The sequence below is a fragment of the Macaca mulatta genome, chromosome 9 (genome assembly GCF_049350105.2).
Source record: "Macaca mulatta isolate MMU2019108-1 chromosome 9, T2T-MMU8v2.0, whole genome shotgun sequence".
NCBI classification, from domain to species: domain Eukaryota; kingdom Metazoa; phylum Chordata; class Mammalia; order Primates; family Cercopithecidae; genus Macaca; species Macaca mulatta.
In genome coordinates this window covers 29,140,877-29,166,627 of record NC_133414.1, presented here as the reverse complement: position 1 = coordinate 29,166,627, position 25,751 = coordinate 29,140,877, and the positions used below count along the sequence as shown (strand labels likewise).

Below are 25,751 nucleotides of genomic sequence, written 5' to 3'. Positions count from 1 at the left end.
TTGGTGTACAACTATTCATACTATTCTCTTACAATCTTTTTCTATTTCTAATTTTAGTTCTTTGGGTCTTCTCACTTTTTTTCTAATCTAAGGTCTATGAATTTTTTTATCTTTTTGAATAACCAACTCTTGCTTTCATTGATTTTATATGTTGTTTTTCTATTTTTGTATGATTTCTTCTTTGACACATTGGTTGCTTACAAGTATGTTGTTTAATTTCCACGTATTTGTGAATATTCCACTTTTCCTTCTGCTGCAAATTTCTAGTTTCATTCCATTGTGTTCAGAAGAGATACTTTGTATGACTTCAATCTTTTTTATTTTTAAAGGCTTGTTTTGTGGCCTCATACATGGTCTATCCTGGAAAATGTTTATTGTGCACTTCAGAAAAATGAGTATTCTGCTGTTGTTGGGTGGAGTGTTTTGTATGTGTCCATTAGGTACAGTTGGTCTGTAGTGTTGTTGAACTCTTCTGTTTCCTTATTTATGCTTTCTCTAGTTGTTCTTTTTTCTTTTTTTATTATTATTATACTTTAGGTCTAGGGTACATGTGCACAACATGCAGGTGTGTTACATATGTATACATGTGCCATATTGGTGTGCTGTACCCATTAACTCATCATTTACATTAGGTATATCTCCTAATACTATCCCTCCCCCATCCCACAATAGGCCCCAGTGTGTGCTATTCCCCTTCCTGTGTCCAATTGATCTCATTGTTCAACTCCCACCTATGAGTGAGAACATGCAGTGTTTGGTTTTCTGTTCTTGTGATAGTTTGCTGAGAATGATGGTTTCCAGCTGCATCCATGTCCCTACAAAGGACACAAACTCATCTTTTTTATGGCTGCATAGTATTCCATGGTGTTTATGTGCCACATTTTCTTAATCCAGTCTATCATTGATGGACATTTGGGTTGATTCCAAGTCTTTGCTATTGTGAATAGTGCCGCAATAAACATACGTGTGCATGTGTCTTTATAGCAGCATGATTTATAATCCTTTGGGTATATACTCAGTAATGGGATGACTGGGTCAAATGGTATTTCTAGTTCTAGATCCTTGAGGAATCGCCACACTGTTTTCCACAATGGTTGAACTAGTTTACAGTCCCACCAACAGTGTAAAAGTGTTCCTATTTCTCCACATCCTCTTCAGCACCTGTTGTTTCCTGACTTTTTAATGATTGCCATTCTAACTGGTGTGAGATGGTATCTCATTGTGGTTTTGATTTGCATTTCTCTGATGGCCAGTGATGATGAGCATTTTTTCATGTGTCTGTTGGCTGTATGAATGTCTTCTTTTGAGAAGTGTCTGTTCATATTCTTTGCCCACTTTTTGATGGGGTTATTTGTTTTTTTCTTGTAAATTTGTGTGAGTTCTTTGTAGGTTCTGGATATTAACCTTTTGTCAGATGAGTAGATTGCAAAAATTTTCCCCCATTGTGTAGGTTGCCTGTTCACTCTGATAGTAGTTTCTTTTGCTGTGCAGAAACTCTTTAGTTTAATTAGATCCCATTTGTCAATTTTGGCTTTTGTTGCCGTTGCTTTTGGTGTTTTAGACATGAAGTCGTTGCCCATGCCTAGGTCCTGAATGGTATTACCTAGGTTTTCTTCTAGGGTTTTTATGGTTTTAGGTCTAACATTTAAGTCTCTAATCCATCTTGAATTAATTTTCATATAAGGAGTAAGGAAAGGATCCAGTTTCAGCTTTCTACTTATGGCTAGCCAATTTTCCCAGCACCATTTATTAAATAGGGAATCCTTTCCCCATTTCTTATTTTTCTCAGGTTTGTCAAAGATCAGATGGCTGTAGATGTGTGGTATTATTTCTGAGGGCTCTGTTCTGTTCCATTGGTCTATGTTTGTTTTGGTACCAGTACTGTGCTGTTTTGGTTACTGTAGCCTTGTAGTATAGTTTGAAGTCAGGTAGCGTGATGCCTCCAGCTTTGTTCTTTTGGCTTAGGATTGTCTTGGCAATGTGGGGTCTCTTTTGGTTCCATATGAACTTTAAAGCAGTTTTTTCCAATTCTGTGAAGAAAGTCATTGGTAGCTTAATGGGGATGGCATTGAATCTATAAATTACCTTGGGCAGTATGCCATTTTCACAATATTGATTCTTCCTATCCGTGAGCATGGTATGTTCTTCTATTCGTTTGTGTCCTCTTTTATTTCACTGAACAGTGGTTTGTAGTTCTCCTTGAAGGTCCTTTACATCCCTTGTAAGTTGGATTCCTAGGTATTTTATTCTCTTTGAAGCTATTGTGAATGGGAGTTCATTCATGATTTGGCTCTCTATTTGTCTGTTATTGGTGTACAAGGTTGCTTGTGATTTTTTCACATTGATTTTGTATCCTGAGACTTTGCTGAAGCTGCTTATCAGCTTAAGGAGATTTTGGGCAGAGACGATGGGGTTTTCTAAATATACAATCATGTCATCTGCAAACAGGGGCAATCATGTCATCTGCAAACAGGGACTTCTTTTCTTAACTGAATACCCTTTATTTCTTTCTCTTGCCTGATTGCCCTGGTCAGAACTTCCAACACTATGTTGAATAGGAGTGGTGAGAGAGGGCATCCCTGTCTTGTGCCAGTTTTCAGAGGAAATGCTTCCAGTTTTTGCCCATTCAGGATAATATTGGCTGTGGGTTTGTCATAAATAGCTCTTATTATTTTGAGATACATTCCATCAATGCCGAATTTATTAAGAGTTTTTAGCATGAAGGGGCTGTTGAATTTTGTCAAAGGCTTTTTCTGCATCTATTGAGATAATCATGTGGTTTTTGTCTTTGGTTCTGTTTACATGCTGGATTCCATTTATTGATTTGCATATTTTGAACCAGCCCTGCATCCCAGGGATGAAGCCCACTTGATCATCGTGGATAAGCTTTTTGATGTGCTGCTGGATTCAGTTTGCCAGTATTTTATTGAGAATTTTGCATCGATGTTCATCAGGGATATTGGTCTAAAATTCTCTTTTTTTGTTGTGTCTCTGCCAGGCTTTGGTATCAGGATGATGTTGGCCTCATGAAATGAGTTAGAGTGGATTCCCTCTTTTTCTATTTATTGGAATAGTTTCAGAAGGAATGGTACCAGCTCCTCCTTGTACCTCTAATAGAATTTGGCTGTGAATCCATCTGGTCCTGGACTTTTTTTGGTTGGTAGGCTATTAATTATTGCCTCCATGTCAGAGCCTGCTATTGGTCTATTCAGGGATTCAACTTCTTCCTGGTTTAGTCTTGGGAGAGTGTAAGTGTCCAGGAAATTATCCATTTCTTCTAGGTTTTCTAGTTTATTTGCATAGAGGTGTTTATAGTATTCTCTGATGGTAGTTTGTATTTCTGTGGGGTCGGTGGTGATATCCCGTTTATCATTTTTTATTGCATCTATTTGATTCTTCTGTCTTTTCTTTTTTATTAGTCTTGCTAGTGGTCTATCAATTTTGTTGATCTTTTCAAAAAACCAGCTCCTGGATTCATTGATTTTTTTGGAGGGTTTTTTGTGTCTCTATCTCCTTCAGTTCTGCTCTGATCTTAGTTATTTCTTGCCTTCTGCTAACTTTTGAATGTGTTTGCTTTTGCTTCTCTAGTTTCTTTTAATTGTGATGTTAGGGTGTCAATTTTAGATCTTTCCTGCTTTCTCTTGTGGGCATTTAGTGCTATAAATTTCCCTCTACCCACTGCTTTAAATGTGTCCCAGAGATTCTGGTATGTTGTTCTGGTATCTTTGTTCTCATTGGTTTCAAAGAACATCTTTATTTCTGCCTTCATTTCATTATGTACCCAGTAGTCATTCAGGAGCAGGTTGTTCAGTTTCCATGTAGTTGAGTGGTTTTGAGTGAGTTTCTTAGTCCTGAGTTCTAGTTTGATTGCATTGTGGTCTGAGAGACAGTTTGTTATAATTTCTGTTCTTGTACATTTGCTGAGGAGTGCTTTACTTCCAACTATGTGGTCAATTTTGGAATAAGTGCGATGTGGTGTTGAGAAGAATGTATATTCTGTTGATTTGGGGTGGAGAGTTCTGTAGATGTCTATTAGGTCCACTTGGTGCAGAGTTGAGTTCTATTCCTGGATATCCTTGTTAACTTTCTGTCTCGTTGATCTGTCTAATGCTGACAGTGGGATGTTAAAGTCTCCCATTATTATTGTATGGGACTCTAAAATTCTCTTTGTAAGTCTGTAAGGACTTGCTTTATGAATCTGGGTGCTCCTGTATTGGGTACATGTATATTTAGGATAGTTAGCTCTTCCTGATGAATTGATCCCTTTACCATTATGTAATGGCCCTCTTTGTCTCTTTTGATCTTTGCCGGTTTAAAATCTGTTTTATCAGAGACTAGGATTGCAACCCCTGCTTTTTTTTGTTTTCCATTTGCTTGGTAGATCTTCCTCCATCCCTTTATTTTGAGCCTATGTGTGTCTCTGCATGTGAGATGGGTCTCCTGAATACAGCAAACTGATGGGTCTTGACTCTTTATCCAGTTTGCCAGTCTGTGTCTTTTAATTGGACCATTTAGTCCATTTACATTTAAGGTTAATATTGTTATGTGTGAACTTGATCCTGTCATTATGATATTAGCTGGTTATTTCGCTCATTAGTTGATGCAGTTTCTTCCTAGCATCGATGGTCTTTACATTTTGGCATGTTTTTGCAATGGCTGCTACCAGTTGTTCCTTTCAGGATCTCTTGTAGGGCAGGTCTAGTGGTGACAAAATCTCTAAACATTTGCTTGTCTGTAAAGGATTTCATTTCTCCTTCGCTTATGAAACTTAGTTTGGCTGGATATGAAATTCTGGGTTGAAAATTCTTTTCTTTTAGAATGTTGAATATTGGCCCCCACTCTCTTCTGGCTTGTAGAGTTTCTGCCAAGAGATCTGCTGTTAGTCTGATGGGCTTCCCTTTGTGGGTAACCCGACCTTTCTCTCTGGCTGCCCATAATATTTTTTCCTTCATTTCAACTTTGGTGAATCTGACAATTATGTGTCTTGGAGTTGCTCTTCTTGAGGAGTATCTTTGTGGCGTTCTCTGTATTTCCTGAATTTGAATGTTGGCCTGCCTTACTAAGTTGGGGAAGTTCTCCTGGATGATATCCTGCAGAGTGTTTTCCAACTTGGTTCCATTTTCCCCGTCACTTTCAGGCACCCCAATCAGATGTAGATTTGATCTTTTCACATAATCCCATATTTCTTGGAAGCTTTGTTCATTTCTTTTTACTCTTTTTTATCTACACTTCTCTTCTTGCTTCATTTCATTCATTTGATCTTCAATCACTGATACTGTTTCCTCCAGTTGATTGAGTCAGTTACTGAAGCTTGTGCATTTGTCATGTAGTTCTCATGTCATGGTTTTCATCACTATCAGTTCTTTTAAGGTCTTCTCTGCATTGATTATTCTAGTTATCCATTCATCCATTCTTTTTTCAAGGTTTTCAGTTTCTTTGTGCTGGGTACGTAGTTCCTCCTTTAGCTCTGAGAAGTTTGATTGACTGAAACCTTCTTCTCTCAACTCGTCAAAGTCATTCTCTGTCCAACTGTGTTCCATTGCTGGTGATGAGCTGCGTTCCTTTGGAGGGGGAGATGCGCTCTGATTTTTTGAATTTCCTGCTTTTCTGCACTGCTTTTCCCCCATCTTTGTGGTTTTATCTGCCTTTGGTCTTTGATGATGGTGACGTACTGATGGGGTTTTGGTGTGGGTGTCCTTTCTGTTTGTTAGTTTTCCTTCTAACAGTCAGGACCCTCAGTTGCAGGTCTGTTGGAGTTTGCCTGAGGTCCACTCCAGACCCGGTTTGCCTGGGTATCAGCAGCGGAGGCTGCAGAAGATAGAATATTGCTGAACAGCAAGTGTTGCTGTCTTATTCTTACTCTGGAAGCTTCATCTCAGAGGTATACCCAGCCATGTGAGGTGTGAGGTGTCAGTCTGCACCTCAGTTGAAAATGCAGAAATCACCCATCTTCTGTGTCACTCACGCTGGGAGCTGGAGGCTGGAGCTGTTCGTATTCAGCCATCTTGGGCGCCCCCCACCCCCGCTGCCCTCTCTAGTTGTTCTATGCTTGATGGGAAATGGGATATTGAAGTTGCCTATTTTTCCCTTCAACTCTGTCAATGTTTGTTTCATTTATTTCAGAACTTTGATGTTTGGTGCATATATGTTTGTAATTATTACATCTTCTTGAATTAACCTTTATATAATATCCTTCTTTGTGTCTTGCAACAGTTTTTGATTTAAGGCTATTTTGTCTGTTATTGGTATGGACAATCTTGCTCTCTTTTGATTACTATTTGCTTGGAATATCCTATTTCAACATTTCACTTTCAACCTATGTGTATCCTTAAATCTAAAATGATTCTCTTGTAAACAATATATTGTAGAATTGTTTTTTTAAAATCCATTTTGCCAATCTATTTTGATTAGGGACTTTATTCCATTTACATTTAAAGTATAGGAAAGCGCTTATTTTTGCTATTTTGTGCTTTGTTTTCTGTATGTTTTGTAGCCTTTTATTCCTCATTTTCTTCATTACTGCTTCTCTTTGTGCTTAGTTGATTTTTTTATAGTGGCACATTTTTATTTCCTTCTCATTTCCTTTTGTGTATATTTTATGGTTATTTTCCTTGTAGTTACTACCATGGAGATTACATATACCATTCTAAAGTTATAACAATCTCACTTAAATGGATAGTAACTTCATTTCAATTGTATACAACTCCACTTTCCCCTCCACCCACAGACTACATTATGAATGCCACAAATAACATCTTTATATATTGCATACTCATTGACTTGCATAATTTTTATGCATTTGTCTTTTAAATCCCGTAGAAAATAAAAAATGGAGTTACAAAATTACTGTAATACTGTTCTTTATATTTGTTCATCTGTTTATTTTTACTAAAGAACTTTGTATTTTTGTATGGCTTCAAGTTACTGTGTAGAATCCTTTTATTTTAACTTGTAGGACTCTCTTTTGCATCTCTTATATGACAAGTCTAGTAATAAATCCCTCAACATCTGTTTTTCTAGATTAGTCTAATTTTTTCTTCATTCTTGAAAGACAGTTTCAATCAATATCAAATGTTCAGTTTATAGTTTTATTATCACTTTAAATATATAATTTCACTGTCTTTTGGCCTGCAAAGCTTCTCTGGAGAAATCTACTGATATTTATATTGTTGAGATCCCTTGTACATGACATGTTGCTTTTCTTTTGCCACTTTCAAGAACCTCTCTTTGTCTTTCAACAACTTGCAGATGTGCTGTCTTGGTGTGATTATCTTTTTGTTTGTCCTACCAGGAATTGTTTGAATTATTGGATTTGTATATCTATCTCTTTCCTTAAATTTGGGACATTTTTGGTCATTATTACTTTAAATACTTTTCCTGTCCATTTCTCACATTCTTTTTGTTTGTTATTTTGGTTTTTGCTTTTCAGACTTGATAATTTCAAATGACCTGTGTTTGTGTTCACTGATTTCTTCTGCTGCTGCTATATCCTATAGTGAATTTTTCAATTCAGTTATTGTATTTTTCAGTTCCAGAATTTGGAGATATATATATATTAAAAAAATATATATATATATATATAAAATATATATATATATATATATATATATATATATGTGTGTGTGTTTTGTTTTTTGTTTTTGTTTTTTTGAGATGGAGTCTCACTCTGTCGCCCAGCCTGAAGTGCAGTGGTGAGATCTTGGCTCACTGCAATCTGCACTTCCCAGGTTCAAGCCATTCTCCTGCCTCAGCCTCCCACATAGCTGGGATTACAGGCACGTGCCACCATGCTTGGCTAATTTTTGTATTTTTAGTAGAGACATGGTTTCACCATGTTGGCCAGGATGGTGTCTATCTTTTGACCTCATGATCCGCCCACCTCAGCCTCCCAAAGTGCTGGGATTACAGGCATGAGCCACCGTGCCAAGCCTATTTTTTCTGTCTCCTTGTTTATATTCTCATTTTGTTTATAGATAGTTTTCCTTATTTATTTTAATTCTTTGTGTTTTCCTTTAGCTCCTTCAATATACTTAAGACAGTTGTTTTAACATCTTTGTCTAGTAAGATGTATTTTCTTTTTTCAGTTTTGGGAGATTTGTTCCTTTACATAAGCCATGCTTTCCTGTTTCTTCATATGTCTTCAGATCTTTTGTTGAAAACTGGGCATTTAAAGAAACAGCCACTTCTCCCAGTTTTTGCAGACCAGCTCGGAAGACCTTCACTAATTAACAAGTTCCTAAGCCTGGGATCATCCCAGAGTAAAAGCAGAAGGTCTTTCTTGGGTCTTTTATGAGCATTCATCCTATCTGAGCCGGTATGTATGCTTTTAATTTTTTCCCCCCATATACATGGCTGTTCTTAAGTGCCTTAATTTTCCAAAGAGGCTCACCCCAGCTTCTTCTTGGGATCTTAGGCATTCTGTTGTACTTCTGTGCCTGTAATCTCTTGCTCCCAGGTGTCTGTGAGTCTGCAGTCTCCCTGAAGTTTTCATAGGCCTCAGTGTCTGCCTTTGCCTTTCACAGCTTCTGCTAGCTGAAATCTAGACTCTGCCATGGTGTTCTGTCTGAGTTCTGAGTCAGATAAAACAGAAGCCAGTCCTTCAAGTAGCCCACAGATAGGCCAAAACATGGCAAACAATTTCCACTTTGGTCCTTCTGGCTGAAGGAAGGAAATAAGACTTAAAGTAATGCCTTCCAACTTCCCCATGCTGTGCCAGAGAAGGGGTGGAGAAAGTGCAAATAAAAGTGCCAGGAAATTTTATAGGTCAAATATGGATGTTTTGTGGTTTGGCATTTTCTTTAGATATCTGAGCTGATTTTCAAAGCCTTTATAAAGTTGAGTCTGTCTATAGTTGTTTATTTAATGTTTTCATAGGAGAACGAGGGTCTGGAGCTTCCAAGTTCACCATCTTGGTAACATCTCCACACTTTCTGATGAGAAGTCAGCTGTCGATCTTAATGAGGTTCCCTTGTTTGAGTCATTTTCTCTTGCAACTTTCAAGATTCTTTGTCTTTCAATAGTTTGACTGTGATGTGCCTAACTGGGGATCTCTTTAAGTATATTCTACATAAAATTCATTAAGATACTTGGATATGTAGTTAAAGTTTCTCATCAGATTTGGAGAACTTTTGGCCATTATTTTTTCAAATATCCTTTCTGCCTCTTTCTCTTTCTCCTTTTTTCTAGAATGCTCATATGTGTATGTTGTCATACTTGCTGATGTCCCCCAGGTATCTGAAGCTATGCTCATGTTTCTTCATTCATTTCTTCTGCCTCTTCACATTGGATAATCTGAATTGACCCATCTATCATGCTCACTGAGTGTCTCTTCTGCTTGCTGAAATCTGCTGTTGAGCCCATCTAATGAATTTTTCATTTCAGTTATTGTACTTTCAACTAAACTGAAGAATTCAGCTCCAGAATTTCTATTTAATTTTTCAATACAATTTAATTCTCTTTATTGATGCACACTACTTCCTGAAAAGTTGTTCTCAAACTTTTTTGGGACATAGTTTCCTTTAGTTTTGCAAATATATTTGTAATAACTGATTTTCAAGTTTTTTCTAATGAGGCCAACATTATACAGGCTTCCTTAGGGTCAGAATCTCTTGAATACTTTTTCCCCTGGCACATACTTTGAGGCATACTTTTCTCCTTTGTTGTATGTATCATATTTTTTGTTAAAAACAATATTTTAAATAATTAAATATGAAAATCCTAGAAGTCAGACTCTCCCCTTCCCGTGGTCTGTATTTGTTACTCTTTCTTGTTGCTTTTGCTATTGTTTATTTTGTTATTAACTACCTTAGGCTAATTCTGTAAAGTATGCATTTTTTGTCATGCATGACTCCAGAGGTTTCTACTCAGCTTATTGGTCAACAAATGAGTTGACAGATATTTCCTTAAATGTCTTGCACCATTAAGTCTCCCACCCTGTGATGAGGGTTCTGTATGCATGTTGTGGCACACATTTAATATTACTACAGTTTACAACTCTCAGACTTCACTTCTGCTTATATAGCACCTCAAGGTCAGCCAGAGGTGAGAAACTAAGGCCTTCTGAGATCTTTTCTGAGCATGCACACAACCCGACACATGTATGTAGCATTTTAGATTCCCAGGAATATGTTGTTTTTCAAAGCTCTGTACAGACTTCTCACTTCTAAGATTTTTCTTTTAATTTTTTTGACCAGCCTCTTATTTACCACAACTGGTATGCTCATCTCAGCAACTTTTTGTTTGTTTGTTTGTTAAATAATTGCCACTGATTTTGTATAACAAACACTCTAGGGATAAGACTTTACTCACTGTGTGAAGTCTTAGGTCAAGTAAAGACAAGGCTTGTGAATGGTGCTTTTCCTAGGAATTGCCATACAGGCAGATTTTAGAACGGAGCTTTTGGGGGGCTCCAAACCCATTCTGTCCCTCCTGTGGTTTCTAGGTTGCAGATGTCCCCAGATTCCATGGTTGCAAGGTTGCTGATCTTCAAGGCTACTATAGAGCTGGAGAGAGGGAGATTGGAATAGAGAAAGTTAAAATACTACAAAGCTCATTTTTCTAACTGAGATTCAGGCATTTTTCTTGAATAGATGCTGTTTGTTGCAAACCTTTTATTAAATTTGAGAGTTCTGGAAAATGTTGATTTTTACCACTTTTTGCCAGTGTTCTTTTTGTTATGGAGGATAAGATTTTTGGAAGTCACTATTCCACCATTTCAGACATGCTTCCTCTCTGTTTATTCTTAAACTAAATATATGCACTTGTTGACACTATGCTATAATTTTGGAGGTAACAACACCACATTTTGGAAATTATCCAGATAAATAATCCTCTACCCTGGCTACACATTAAAATAAACTTGAGAGCTTAAAAGAAATTCTTATTCCAGAGTCCTCTCCCTGTTCAGTAAATCTGTATCATTGAGAATGAGATCTGTTCTTTCTTCCCTCCCTCCCTCCCTCTCTCCCTCCCTCCCTCCCTCTCTCCCTCCCTCCCTCCCTCTCTCTCTTTTTCTTCCTCCCTCTCTCTCTTTTTCTTTCTTTCTTTTCTTTCTTTCTTTTCTTTCTTTCTTTCTTTCTTTCTTTCTTTCTTTCTTTCTTTCTTTCTTTCTTTCTTTCTTTCTTTCTTTCTTTCTTTCTTCTTTCTCTTTTTTTAATCTTTTTATTTTTTCTGAGACAAGCTCTGACTCTGTCACCTAGGCTGTAGTGCTATGGGGCAATTGTGGCTCAATACAACCTCTGTCTCCTGGGCTCAAGTGATCCTCCCCCCTCAGCCTCCTGAGTAGCTGGGACTGCAGGCACATGCCACCATGCCCAGCTAATTTTTTTTGTACTTTCAGGAGAGAAGGATTTCACCATGTTGCCCAGTCTTGTCTCGAACTTCTGGGCTCAAGTAATCTGCCCACTTCAACCTCCCAAAATGCTGGGATTACAGGTGTGAGCCACCATGCCCAGTTTGAGCATTCATATTTCTAAGAAATCACCCCAAGTGATTATAATGTGAAAGCAGTGCTGAGAATCACTGATCTAGGTTTTATTTATTTTTGAATCTCACAATGTACAACATACAGTACCTTATATTTCTGAGACTCCTAATTTACTGAATGAATAAATGAATTAATGAATAAAAGTGGTTTTAGGTATATAAACATAAACTTACTATCTAATAATAGTCAAGGGTGTATTTTTGCCAACTCATTCTTTTCAGTTTTTTTTTGAGACAGGATTTTGCTCTGTTGCCCAGGTTGGAGTGCAATGATGTGATTATAGCTCACTGCAGCCTCAAACTCCTGGGCTCAAGTGATCCTCCCACCTCAGCCTCCCAAGTAAGTGGGACTACAGGTGCATGCCACCATGTCCAGTTAATTTTTAATTTTTTTTGTAAAAGCAGAAGTCTTGTTATGTTGCCCAGGCTGGTCTCAATTCTCCTGCCTTGGCCTCCCAATGTGCTGGGATTATAGGTATAAGCCACCACTCCTGGCCCTTCTTTGGGTTTTAAAGTGGCATTGAATATACAGTACAATGTTTATTGTTATCCAAGTTATATATTTTGAACACATTCATAAGGATTAATGACATGTGGAATCAAATACATTTCAAGTGGCTATTCATTAAAATGATTATTTTAGTTGTATAAACTATTGGTAACAAATACTTTCTAAAAATAATAATAATAAACACTATTATCATATGCCAGGCATCTTGCTATATGTTTAACATGTATCTTTTTAACAATCCTGAAGAGTAAAAGCGTATTAGCTCCATTTTACAGATGAGGAAATTGAAGCTTAGGGAAGTTAAGTAGTTTGCTGAAAGCCACATTGCTAATAGTGATGATGCTGGAATGTGCTCCCAAATTTTTTCACTATGGGACTTAACTCTTAAGCCAGTAGTTTCCAAGCACTGGGTTCACGTAGAAATCTTTATGATGCTGGCTCCCATCCCCACCCACCAATGAATACATTCTGAATGAATTGGTATTGGTGCAACTTGGGTGACTTGATCCATTTGTGCTCCTGTAACAAAATACCACAGACTGGATAATTTATAAAGAACAGAAATTTATATCTTACAATTCTGGAGGCTGGGGAGTCCAAGATCAAGGCACTGGCATTGGTGTCTGATGAGGGCTGCTCTCTGCTTCCAAGATTGGTTGCTGTGTCCTCACGTGGCAGAATTGGGAAGGGCAATAGCGCCTCTTGCTATGTGTAGCTTCTTTTATAAAGACATTAATTCCACTCACTACAGCTCCATCCTCATGACTTAATCGTCTCCTAAAGGTCCAACCTCTTAATATTATTACATTGGCAATTAAGTTTCAACACATTAATTTTGGAGGGGACGTAAACATTCAAACCATAGCATTTGAACTTAGGAAGTTTTAAAACTCTCCAAGCAATTCCAATATAGAGTAAAATTTGAGAACCACTGTCTTGAAAACTATATTTTCTGCCTCCCAAAGGAATTGTTTTAGACATAAGAATGCTCAGATAAATTATTTACTTCAAGACATCCAGATAGCTCAACTGGTTTCTCTAAGTATTACATAGATTTAGAAAAGTTTCACAAGGTGAAATTTACATCTAAAAGGTTCTCTTTTATATGAAAATTGTTCAACTTAATTAATGCAATAAAGAGTAGCTAGAAATCCCATAGGGGCAGGACAGGGGAGTCCTGGCTGTATAGTAATTCACTTGTTAAAGACACAGGAATTTCAGCTGACTTTAAAGCTTAATGTGAACAAATAGAGTAACATGAGGCTGAAATAGCTTCTGGAGTTTGCCACACCAGCAGAAATACCATGTCTCAATCACAGAAGATAAGAATTCCACTATACTCTGCTCTAGTTGGACCACATCTGGAATTCTGCATTAAACTCTGCATTTATTTTCAGAGGAACTTCGATAAATGAGAGAGTAGGCCTATGCAAACTATTTAATGTAAAAATTGGCTAAAGGTACACAGCAGAAAGGATGAGGGAGACCAGAGAGCTGGCTTGGAATATTAGGAGAGCGTTCATAAAAATGAAGATTAGTTACAGTTAATATAATGTTATAGTTTACATCCATTATGAGTTAGTAGACTCTTATCTACCAAGTTGGGAAGCTAACCACGTGTCTACAGAAAAATGTTATGTAACAGATCCAACAAGTAAACTTTTGGAAAACAATCTCTTCGTAAATTGAAGACTCTTTGTTTTTGGAATATAATACATCATATGGTTAGATTTTTTTCTTGTAATTATGGTTTCAAGTGTTGTTCTTTGCCTAATCTGTACAACTCACTGTTTAGAAGCATCTGTCTGAATCTGAACAGGAAATTACTTTACTCTTCTTAATCTGTGGGTTACTGAATATAAGTAGGAAAGACATTTAAATATATGTACATTTTCAATTCTTTAATATATACATATATTCCTATATAAAAGACGTATGCATAGATACACACACATAGATTTATAAATAATAACTTTTATGATAATATATGACATATTTGTTTAGCACCTTATACTTGTTATAAAGTTCTTCCAAATACATCATTGGTTAAGAATGTCATGTAATTAACTCTAAGCCTCTGGTTACACAATGGTACCTCACAATTTAGATCTCCTCATTAATGGAATATTACATCTAAAGCAGAATCAACACAGGGCATGGTAAAATGGAAAAATCACACTTATCTGTGATATTTAAGAAAGTTATCTAAACTCAGGCTAGAGAAGCAGAAACAAATCAGAACCATTCCATTTATTTTTTGCTTTTCTTGTGGTTCAATTGGATAAAGCTACCGTCAACAGATAATGCGTTTTTTGCTATGCAAATCTAGACTATAACAACGGCATCATTTCCTTTACCCAAGCTAATTTTCCTTTCCTTCAGTTCACAAGGACAAGGGTAATAATTGATATTCTAATTTTGATTTTTGAAGTACTACATTTGGTAGGTTAAGGTAAGTCTAAATCAGCAATAATTTTTTTTTTAAGTTGTAGGACTTGTTAACTACTGGGAACAGAACAAGGATCTTATTGTGATAGAGGAACACAAACAAACTTTCTGTGCTTGAGGATATATAGGCTGTATTGAGAATTTTTAAAGGATTTAATTTATTAAATATGCTTTTAAGGGCAAGATTTGCCTGTTCAGTTTTCACTTCTCTGACATGCTATTCTAATGTGAGTGTAGGATTTAAAAAATTTCTGTATGTGATGTGCTATTTTAAACTCTTTTTCAAATACTATATTATGCATCCTGTGGTCTCTATATGGCCCAGAGTGGTGTTTTTATAGCTCTCCTGGTTAAAAATTTTTGTCTTGAGTCATGTTACGCTTGCCTTGTAGGTGCTTTAAAGTTGCATTATGTATATCTCACCTCATCAGAAAACTGCCAGTGCTTTTCGCTGGAGGCAAGAGAAGGAATTTCATACCCATTAATTTAATTGCTCTATGCCAAAACACCCAGTTTTCTGTTTTATTCATTAATCTGTAAATAATGTCTTAATATTTTCCCCATTAGTTGAATTTTAACCAAATGTATTTGCTGTTTTATATTTTTCATCATATTTGTGTATTCTACTTGATTTTATTACCTTTGAACTTGACACCGTTTCCTGCTTATTTAACCATTCAACCTTTACTTTAGTACCATTATGAAGGCATTTCATATTCTCTTTCTCAATGACTTTTTGTTTGTCTTAGGGGATGATCTTGGTAAAATAACTTCACCTTTTTTAAGATTATTAATCTCATAAGTAGTGAAGATTCTTTTGAATCTCTGTGAACTAGGTTTAATCTAATAAATAATTGTGGGTGCTTCCAAGTCTTAAGTGCACAGAGTATAGTGAAAAAATGTTAAACAAGATTTCAGAAAATCTAAGGTCAGTTTTTTGTTTTGCCACTAACTATTCATGAACTTCAAGTCTTTATGTCTATAGGACAAAAATTTCATGCCTCCTTAAGACAACGTTGTGAAGATCATATGAGATAATACATGTGGAAGTCCTTTATAAATTGCAAAACTTAACCTTTTGTTATTTTTACTATCATTGTTATTACTAAGGGTTTTGCCATTACACATGAACATTTGAATTGTGCATAACCAACATTGTACCAGTGGTGAAACTGGCAAAGACTAGGTTTTTAAGACATGTGAGAAGGTGGAAAATGTGGTGAATTTGCCCAGTCGTTCAGCATTAGTGAAAGACAGTTTTGGCAGAATAATTACTTTTTCCATCCTCGATATACTGCCTCCCTTTCCATAGAAACTATGTGAGGGAAGACGTCATATGTTTAAAATCTTTAAATCTAAAAAGGAGAAAAGAAAAGAAAAGAAAAGAAAAGAAAAGAAAAGAAAGAAATCTCACCTTCAAAACAAATAAACTTTGGAGGGACCTGCAGGGTTTTGAGACTAACGTTTCCTTGTCCCACGGATTAGGAACCGTTAGGAACCTTATGGGACCCTGTTGAGCTGTGTCCACGATCTCACTGGGACTTTGGCTCCTGGTATCTCATACCACGCACCTTAGGAAGTTCTTGGATCGGAGGCATATGTGATCACTTTTGTCATTTTTCCCAGTACGGCCCCAGTTCTATGGTTGATCGTCCCTACTGATGAAGCAACCAGAGAACTGGGAAGTCATTAGACGCTGTGAGGTCAACTCCAGAGGAGCAAAACTGATTTGGAATTTGGCTTGTTGAACTGATTTCATCAATTTATATTCCATCAGACATAGCTAATACTCTGTTCCTTTTAAGTGTTTGTAACTATGGCTAAGTATTTTAAAGTTAAAATCCCCTTTTTTATTTTTCACCGTTCAACAAATATTTATTGAATGTTCACTGAGTGATAGACATAAGTCTATATCCCAAGGGAGAATCAAAGACCAAGAAGACTGGGTCTCTTTGGCCTGGAAGATCCCAATAATTAATGGGGGAAGTATCTGTAAGAAAATTATTACAATATGAAGAACAAAAGACTACAGATGCCCTTAGCTGTAAATGACCACATCAGATTTTAGGATTAGTCAATTCTGCAGCTCAAAAAGGTCATCAGGCAGCGCGCATATAGAGGAGATAAGTTGTAACACGGTAAGCATACTGGAAAGTGCACTTGGACAAACCAAAGTGTAGCTGACCCTGAAAGGAAAATTGAAATTTTCCTTTCAATTTTGCCATTCCTTGCTGTGACCTGTGATGATTCCTGCCTTATAAGGAGGAGAACTCCCAGAGGATTCCTCGGAGACATCATCTCAGACCTCATTGTCTGTAATTGGGCCCTGGGCAAATAATTGGCTGCTATTAGAAGCTGAGTTAGAGTTTGCAGGGCTAAGTAGGAGTTTGTGGGAGTTTGAAAGGGAATCCCAGTAAAGAAAATAAGAGATTCAAAGATGTACAGGAACCGGGAACTTTAGGAGACAGTATCCCAGAAGGCTGGAGTGTAGATTATGCCAAAGAGAAGACTGGGAGAGAAGAGAGTGAGGTTGGGTCAGATCAGGAAAATGCCTGAATGTCATGCCAATGATTATTCTGAAGAAAAATGAAACCAATAGAGGATTTTAAGACATTGACGGCCCTTTTGTTAATGGCCTTCTAGACTTTTTGGAGATCTGACATTCATTCTCAAGTCAAGGGCATGTGTTAACATCATTCCTAGAAACCTTCCATGTTTATAAAAGTTTTATATTTTCAACTATATATCTATATATTTTACTTTGAAGGTCATTTTGACTCAATATTAGAACATCGATTTGCATTTTCTTTCCTGGAGTAGCTTAGAGGTATCACTCCCTTCCCCTCATCATCAAACATTACTATTGGAAAGTCTAATGATAATGTCTTACTCTTTCCCTTAGAAGTGTCTTCGTTGACCGGGCATGGTGGCTCATGCCTGTAATGCTAGCACTTTGGGAGGCGAGGTGGGTGGATCACCTGAGGTCAAGAGTTCGGGACCAGCCTGGCCAACATGGTGAAACCCCATCTCTACTAAGAATACAAAAATTAGCTGGGTGTGGTGGCATGCGCCTGTAATCCCAGCTACTCAGGAGGCTGAGGCAGGAGAATCACTTGAACCTGGGGGGCAGAGGTTGCAGTGAGCTGAGATCATGCAAAGAACGAAACCCCATCTCAAAAAAAAAAAAAAAAAAAAAAGTGACTTGGTCTTTTTGCTTGGCTGATTATAGAATTTTTTTTTTTTAAGTCCAGAAGTTATACCAGAATATATCTTTACATTACCCCATTCTGGGTCAATTTTTCCAAATATAGAACTTTTCAATATACTCTCAGGTTTTATTTATTTTAGGAGAAAGATTTTTTATTCTAGATTTTAAAATATGCCCTATTGTAGAGGTTTGTTTTCTTTCTTGGGGACTCTTACATACGTGTGTTAGAACTTCTCTGCCTATTTGTCGCCTTGAATTTTTTGTTAACTATTTTTACATTACCTTTCAGTTTTCAGATCTTCTATTGAAAAAGATTATCCATTATCTTTATTTGTTCTTGTGCTCCTTCTAGTTCACTCTTCATTTCAAAAATACATTTTTATTTTATATTTAATTCTTTATGGATGTCTTTCATCTGTCTTTTAAAAAGTTGTTTTTCAAATTAATCACCTAATTACACCTTCAGCAATTCTAATTTAGGTTTTTCCCTCATTGCTTGTATTATTTTCCTTTAGATCCTATTGAAATTTTATCTTACGGTTTTCATCTGTTTTGTAGGCATGTCTTTCTAATGTGCTTTCATTACATAAGAGCATGATTTTGCTCCTTATTCTCTTTTTTTTATGTTTACAGGGAAATTTTATTTTATTATTTATTTTTATTTTCTTTTCTTTTATTCTAAGTTCCAAGATACATGTGCAGAATGTGCAGGTTTGTTACATAGGTAAATGTGTGCCATGGTGGTTTGCTGCACCTATTAACCCATCACCTAGGTATTAAGCCCTGCATGTCTTAGTTATTTATCCTGATGCTCTCCCTCCCTCTGTGCCCCAGCGGGCCCCAGTGTGTGTTGTTCACCTCCCTGTGTCCATGTGTTCTCATTGTTCAGCTCCCACTTATGAGTGAGAACATGTATTGTTTGGTTTTCTGTTCCTGTGTTAGTTTGCTGAGGATGATGGCTTCCAGCTTCATCCATGTACCTGCAAAGGACATGATCTCATTCCTTTTTATGGCTGCATAATATTCCACGGTATATATATGTACCATATTTTCTTTATCCAGTGTATCATTGATGGATGTTTGGGTTGATTCCATGTCTTTGCTCTTGTGAATAGTGCTGCAATAAACATATGTGTGCATGTATCTTTATAATAGAATGATTTATATTACTTTGGGTATATACTCAGTAATGGGATCTCTAGGTCAAATGGTATTTCTGGTTCTAGATCCTTGAGAAATCACCACACTGTCTTCCACAATGGTTGAACTAATTTACACTCCCACCAACAGTGTACAAGCGTTCTTATTTCTCCACAGACTCAAGAACATGTTGTTTCTTGACTTTTTAATGATCATCATTCTGACTGGCATGAGATGGTACCTCATTGATTTTGATTTGCATTTCTCTAACAATCAGTGATGTTGAGCATTTTTTCATGTTTGTTGGCTGCAGAAATGTCTTCTTTTGAGAAGTGTCTGTTCATGTTTTTTATTTCTTATAATAACTCTATATGGAAATTGACTGGAGTCTTTTTTATGTTCCTTTTTTTTTTTTTTCTTTTGAGACAGAGTCTTGCTCTGTCACCCAAGCTGGAGTGCAGTGGCGTAATCTCAGCTCACTGCAACCTCTGCCTCCCGAGTTCAAGCGACTCCATAGCTGGGATTACAGGTGCACGCCACCATGCCCAGCTAATTTTTGTATTATAGTAGAGACGGGATTTCACTGTGTTGACCAGGCTGGTCTCAACCTCCTGACCTCAAGTGATCTGCTTGCCTCAGCCTCCCAAAGTGCTGAGATTACAGGCGTGAGCCGCCGCACCTGGCCCTTGCTCATTTGTAAGTGAAATGAGTTTCCCTGGTCTTTTAGAAGGGAGATGTGGACCAGGATGGCACTGCAACTTTCTTGATTCCCAGGATTCTGTTGTCATCTTCACAGTGATGCAGGGTGCATTCTGGCCCCTCTGCTTCCACCGTTTCTTTTTATCTGAACTTTCTTAGTCCTTCATCCCAGTGTCCCTGCCTTGCTCAATTTGGATGATGCAATTCCTTGTAGTTTCTCTTCCGTGCAGGGCTTTGTCCCAGAAAAGGCTTCAGTTTGTAGTTTTACGAATTCATGGAACTCAGGCCTAACAGAATGCCCCAGCACCATCAGACTTTGTGGTGTTGTAGTCTTATCAGTTCATCACAGCCTGAAAAGTCCATTCCCAGCTGCTTCTGCTGCCGTTCTGGAACTTTCCAGTGAGAATTTCATGGCCCTTTGGGGTTTCTTGGCTCTCAAGACCTTCCCAAATGCCTCTGCCTTCCCACTGTGGTTGCTAATTTGTCCCTCCAAGTCTGCTTGTGCTTTGGGGTCAGTGTGGATACTTCGTTCACCTACTATGGTGTATATTGTCCGTTGTGTTTTTTGTTTTGCTCTACTATCTGCACTGTTTTCATAGGGAGAGTAAGATTCAAACACTTTGCCACTATCATCTGTCCAGAATTCCTCCCATTTTTCTTGAGAAAAAAAAGAAGTTCTGTGATTTTGTTATTGACAAATGTATGAGACTATTGACACACAGAACATCACTGAGATAGTTGGGATATTTTCCCCTCCAAACCTCATGTTGAAATTTGATCCCCATTGTTGGAGTAGGGCCTAATGGGAGGAGTTTTGGTCGAGGGGGCTGATCCCTTATGAATGCCTTGGTGCCAGCTTCGTAATGAGTGAGTTCTTGTTCTATTAGTTCCCACCAGAACTGCTATTCCTTTATAGCAACACAGTTGGACCAAGGTGATCCTTGGAAAAGTTGAGCTTTGGGGCTATGCTTTTGAAGTCCCCTGAAATTCCAAGAGCTGCTGTTTCTGCTTTTGAATTTACATGTGCATGGCCTCATTTGAGCCAAGTATATGGTTAGGATTTACAAATCTCAATATTGTGAAGGGGCTCTGGGTTCAGACAGATCTGGAATCAAATCCTGCTTCTGCCACTCTGTCACTTTACCCTTTACATGTTAATTTATTCCTCTGGGTTTTCTTCATCTGTGACATGCAAATACTACTGCTCCAACTACCACCACTAACTGCCTCAAAGGGTAATTAGAATTAAGTAGCGTTGGATATTTCAAGGTTAATACATTCGTGTTTATAGCATTTTGATTTGAGAGCATCCTAATGCATAGAATTGTAATAAAGTAACAGTATAGAAGACAATTGAAAATATAATAATTTCTTTAGTACTACATAAAAATCTTTATTGTAGAATTTTACAAAGAACAGCAATTAACTATTTTCCAAATAAGCTTATGAATACAACAGAATTTAGAAGTATGTCCTAACTATCAGAAATTGTATTTAGATTTGGTATTGAGAACCGGGCCACCAATATTGCTGCTGTCACTTCTCTCAGCAATCACGTAAGGCAACATGTTACACAGAGAAGGTGGCTTTGCCCTCACACTTGGGTGGAACCCGAGTCATGTCCTGCCTTCACCATTTAGTAGGAATTTAGTTTGGTTTGTTGTACCCACAGTGAAAGTTTTCTTTTAAGGCTATGAGTTTGCAAACAATAAAATTCAATGAATGAGTATCAGTTAATTGAGTATCTACTAACTGCTAGAAAGTGGCATAGGTACCAGGCATACAACAGTGAACGAGACAGAAAGAGTCCTAGCCCTCCTGGAACTTACAGTTCAGGGTCAAAGGCAAACAAAGAAACCACAACTACGAGGAGTGAATAGATGCTGTAATACACAAGAACCAGGTATGATGGAAGATGCCGCTTAACCCAGACTTCAGGTTCAGGAATGGTTTCTTGAAGAAAAGCATACCTTAATTGGCAGCTGAAGATGTGTAGGCATTCCCAAGCTAAGAGGAAGATAGAAAAGCTTTGTGCAGACTCGTGGAGACATGCACATTTGAGGACGTGAAACCTGAGGACTAATTCATAAAGCAGTGTTCCCAATACTGGCTGGAGAGCTTTTTAAAATACAAATATTTTAATGGACCCCACCCAGACTTAATGAATCACATTCTCAGGGAATGAGTGCCAGGGTTGTTATTATTAGCTCATATAGGGAGCCACTGGCTCAGGGTGTGTGTAGGGGAGGTTGGAGAAGAGATGTCAAGGCAGGGAAGTTGAGGCTGGAGCGATAAACCAGGGGTGCACCTTGAAGGGTTTGCAAACAACGTTGTGGAGTTTGAATTTTATCCTAAGGGTAGGGGGCGCTGTGGAAGAATTTGGTGAGCGTGGAGATGAGATGATCAGATTTACGGTTTCTAATGATCACTCAGTTGAGTAAGACATAGTGCCTACCTTCATGAGGGATACAATCTAGTTTATAAGGTTCAATCTCTTTGAGCCTCACTTTTAAAAATCTAAAATGGAAATAATACCCATTTTGCATGATTCCTGTGAGGTTTAACTGAAATAACTTATGTGAAGTGCGTAGTACCACGCCTGATACACCGCTGGGAGGCAAAAGATGTGAATTATTTTTATTTGAGAAAATGATAGAGCCAAGTGATTGGTGGACATTACACTCACCCCCATACGACCTCAGGGAAGCAGGAGATCTGACCTCAGGATCTTCTGACATATCCTTTTCCTTGGCCCACACCTGGGACACCAGAAAGAGCCCACTCTCACCTCACTCCCCACTCTCACCTCACTCCCTACTCACACCTCACTCCCCACTCACACCTCACTCCCCACTCACTTCACTCCCAACTCACACCTCACTCCCCACTCACACCTCACTCCCCGCTCACACCTCACTCCCCACTCACCTCACTCCCCACTCACACCCCACTCCCAACTCACCTCACTCCCCACTCACACCTCACTCCCCACTCACCTCACTCCCCACTCTCACCTCACTCCCCACTCACACCTCACTCCCCGCTCACACCTCACTCCCCACTCACCTCACTCCCCACTCTCACCTCACTCCCCACTCACCTCACTCCCCACTCTCACCTCACTCCCCACTCTCACCTCACTCCCCACTCACCTCACTCCCCACTCTCACCTCACTCCCCACTCACACCTCATTCCCCACTCACACCTCACTCCCCACTCACCTCACTCCCCACTCACACCTCACTCCCTACTCACACCTCACTCCCCACTCACCTCACTCCCCACTCACACCCCACTCCCAACTCACCTCACTCCCCACTCACACCTCACTCCCCACTCACCTCACTCCCCACTCTCACCTCACTCCCCACTCACACCTCACTCCCCGCTCACACCTCACTCCCCACTCACCTCACTCCCCACTCTCACCTCACTCCCCACTCACCTCACTCCCCACTCTCACCTCACTCCCCACTCTCACCTCACTCCCCACTCACCTCACTCCCCACTCTCACCTCACTCCCCACTCACACCTCATTCCCCACTCACACCTCACTCCCCACTCACCTCACTCCCCACTCACACCTCACTCCCTACTCACACCTCACTCCCCACTCACACCCCACTCCCCACTCACCTCACTCCCCACTCACACCTCACTCCCCACTCACCTCACTCCCCACTCACACCTCACTCCCCACTCACCTCACTCCCCACTCTCACCTCACTCCCCACTCACACCTCACTCCCCGCTCACACCTCACTCCCCACTCACCTCACTCCCCACTCTCACCTCACTCCCCACTCACCTCACTCCCCACTCTCACCTCACTCCCCACTCTCACCTCACTCCCCACTCACCTCACTCCCCACTCTCACCTCACTCCCCACTCACACCTCATTCCCCACTCACACCTCACTCCCCACTCACCTCACTCCCCACTCACACCTCACTCCCTACTCACACCTCACTCCCCACTCACACCCCACTCCCCACTCACCTCACTCCCCACTCACACCTCACTCCCCACTCACCTCACTCCCCACTCACACCTCACTCCCTACTCACACCTCACTCCCCACTCACCTCACTCCCCACTCACACCCCACTCCCCACTCACCTCACTCCCCACTCACACCTCACTCCCCACTCACCTCACTCCCCACTCACCTCACTCCCCACTCTCACCTCACTCCCCACTCTCACCTCACTCCCCACTCTCACCTCACTCCCCACTCACCTCACTCCCCACTCTCACCTCACTCCCCACTCACACCTTACTCCCCACTCACACCTCACTCCCCACTCACCTCACTCCCCACTCACACCTCACTCCCTACTCACACCTCACTCCCCACTCACCTCACTCCCCACTCACACCCCACTCCCCACTCACCTCACTCCCCACTCACACCTCACTCCCCACTCACCTCACTCCCCACTCTCACCTCACTCCCCACTCTCACCTCACTCCCCACTCTCACCTCACTCCCCACTCTCACCTCACTCCCCACTCACCTCACTCCCCACTCTCACCTCACTCCCCACTCACACCTTACTCCCCACTCACACCTCACTCCTCACTCACCTCACTCCCCACTCACACCTCACTCCCTACTCACACCTCACTCCCCACTCACCTCACTCCCCACTCACACCCCACTCCCCACTCACCTCACTCCCCACTCACACCTCACTCCCCACTCACCTCACTCCCCACTCTCACCTCACTCCCCACTCTCACCTCACTCCCCACTCTCACCTCACTCCCCACTCACCTCACTCCCCACTCTCACCTCACTCCCCACTCACACCTTACTCCCCACTCACACCTCACTCCCCACTCACCTCACTCCCCACTCTCACCTCACTCCCCACTCACCTCACTCCCCACTCACACCCCACTCCCCACTCACACCCCACTCCCCACTCACCTCACTCCCCACTCACACCTCACTCCCCACTCACCTCACTCCCCACTCTCACCTCACTCCCCACTCACACCTCACTCCCCGCTCACACCTCACTCCCCACTCACCTCACTCCCCACTCTCACCTCACTACCCACTCACCTCACTCCCCACTCTCACCTCACTCCCCACTCTCACCTCACTCCCCACTCACCTCACTCCCCACTCTCACCTCACTCCCCGCTCACACCTCACTCCCCACTCACCTCACTCCCCACTCACTTCACTCCCCACTCACACCTCACTCCCCACTCACCTCACTCACCACTCTCACCTCACCCCCCACTCACCTCACTCCCCACTGACCTCACTCGCCACTCTCACCTCACTCCCCACTCTCACCTCACTTCCCACTCTCACCTCACTCCCCACTCTCACCTCACTCCCCACTCACCTCACTCCCCTCTCACCTCACTCCTCACTCTCACCTCACTCCCCACTCACCTCACTCCCCACTCTCACCTCACTCCTCACTCTCACCTCACTCCCCACTCACCTCACTCCCCTCTCACCTCACTCCCCACTCTTACCTCACTCCCCACTCACCTCACTCCCCACTCACACCTCACTCCCCACTCACCTCACTCCCCACTCACACCTCACTCCCCACTCACCTCACTCCCCTCTCACCTCACTCCCCTCTCAGCTCGCTTCCCACTCACACCTCACTCCCCACTCACCTCACTCCTCACTCTCACCTCACTCCCCACTCACCTCACTCCCCACTCTTACCTCACTCCCCACTCACCTCACTCCCCACTCACACCTCACTCCCCACTCACCTCACTCCCCTCTCACCTCACTCCCCACTCACCTCACTCCCCTCTCACCTCACTCCTCACTCTCTAATTTGCATGGCTTTAGTTACAGTCTTTATTCTGATAATTCCAAATCTCCATTTCCAGCCTGTTTTTTTTTTGTTTTTCCTAAGCTCCAGAAACCCATACATTCACCTGCATCCTAGATAGTTCCACTTTAACATCTGTGAGTACTTCATTCAAATTAGGTCTTCTAATACCATATGCCACCCCAAGAAAACCAAACCAAGCAAAACCAAACCAACTTTTCCAACATTAGCCCTACTAAGTTGAGCCAGAGACATGGGAATCATCTCGAATCACTCATCTCTATCTTCTCCAAGCAAGCTTCCCAAATCCACACTCTTCTCTCCCAGCAGAGACCACCACCCTCACCCACACCATCACCACTTCCCATATGGACTAGTGAAATAGCCCCGTGTTCCCTATTCCATTCTTTGCATCCACCCAACCCTGCACCCTGTAATTCTG

The 25,751-nt window shown here is 40.4% G+C and overlaps 1 protein-coding gene across 1 annotated transcript in view; it reads left to right on the top strand.

Moving 5' to 3' along the window:
• Positions 1-25,751, top strand: part of ODAD2 (outer dynein arm docking complex subunit 2) — a 190,411-nt gene that overhangs the window by 109,246 nt on the left and 55,414 nt on the right. The window lies entirely within an intron of this gene.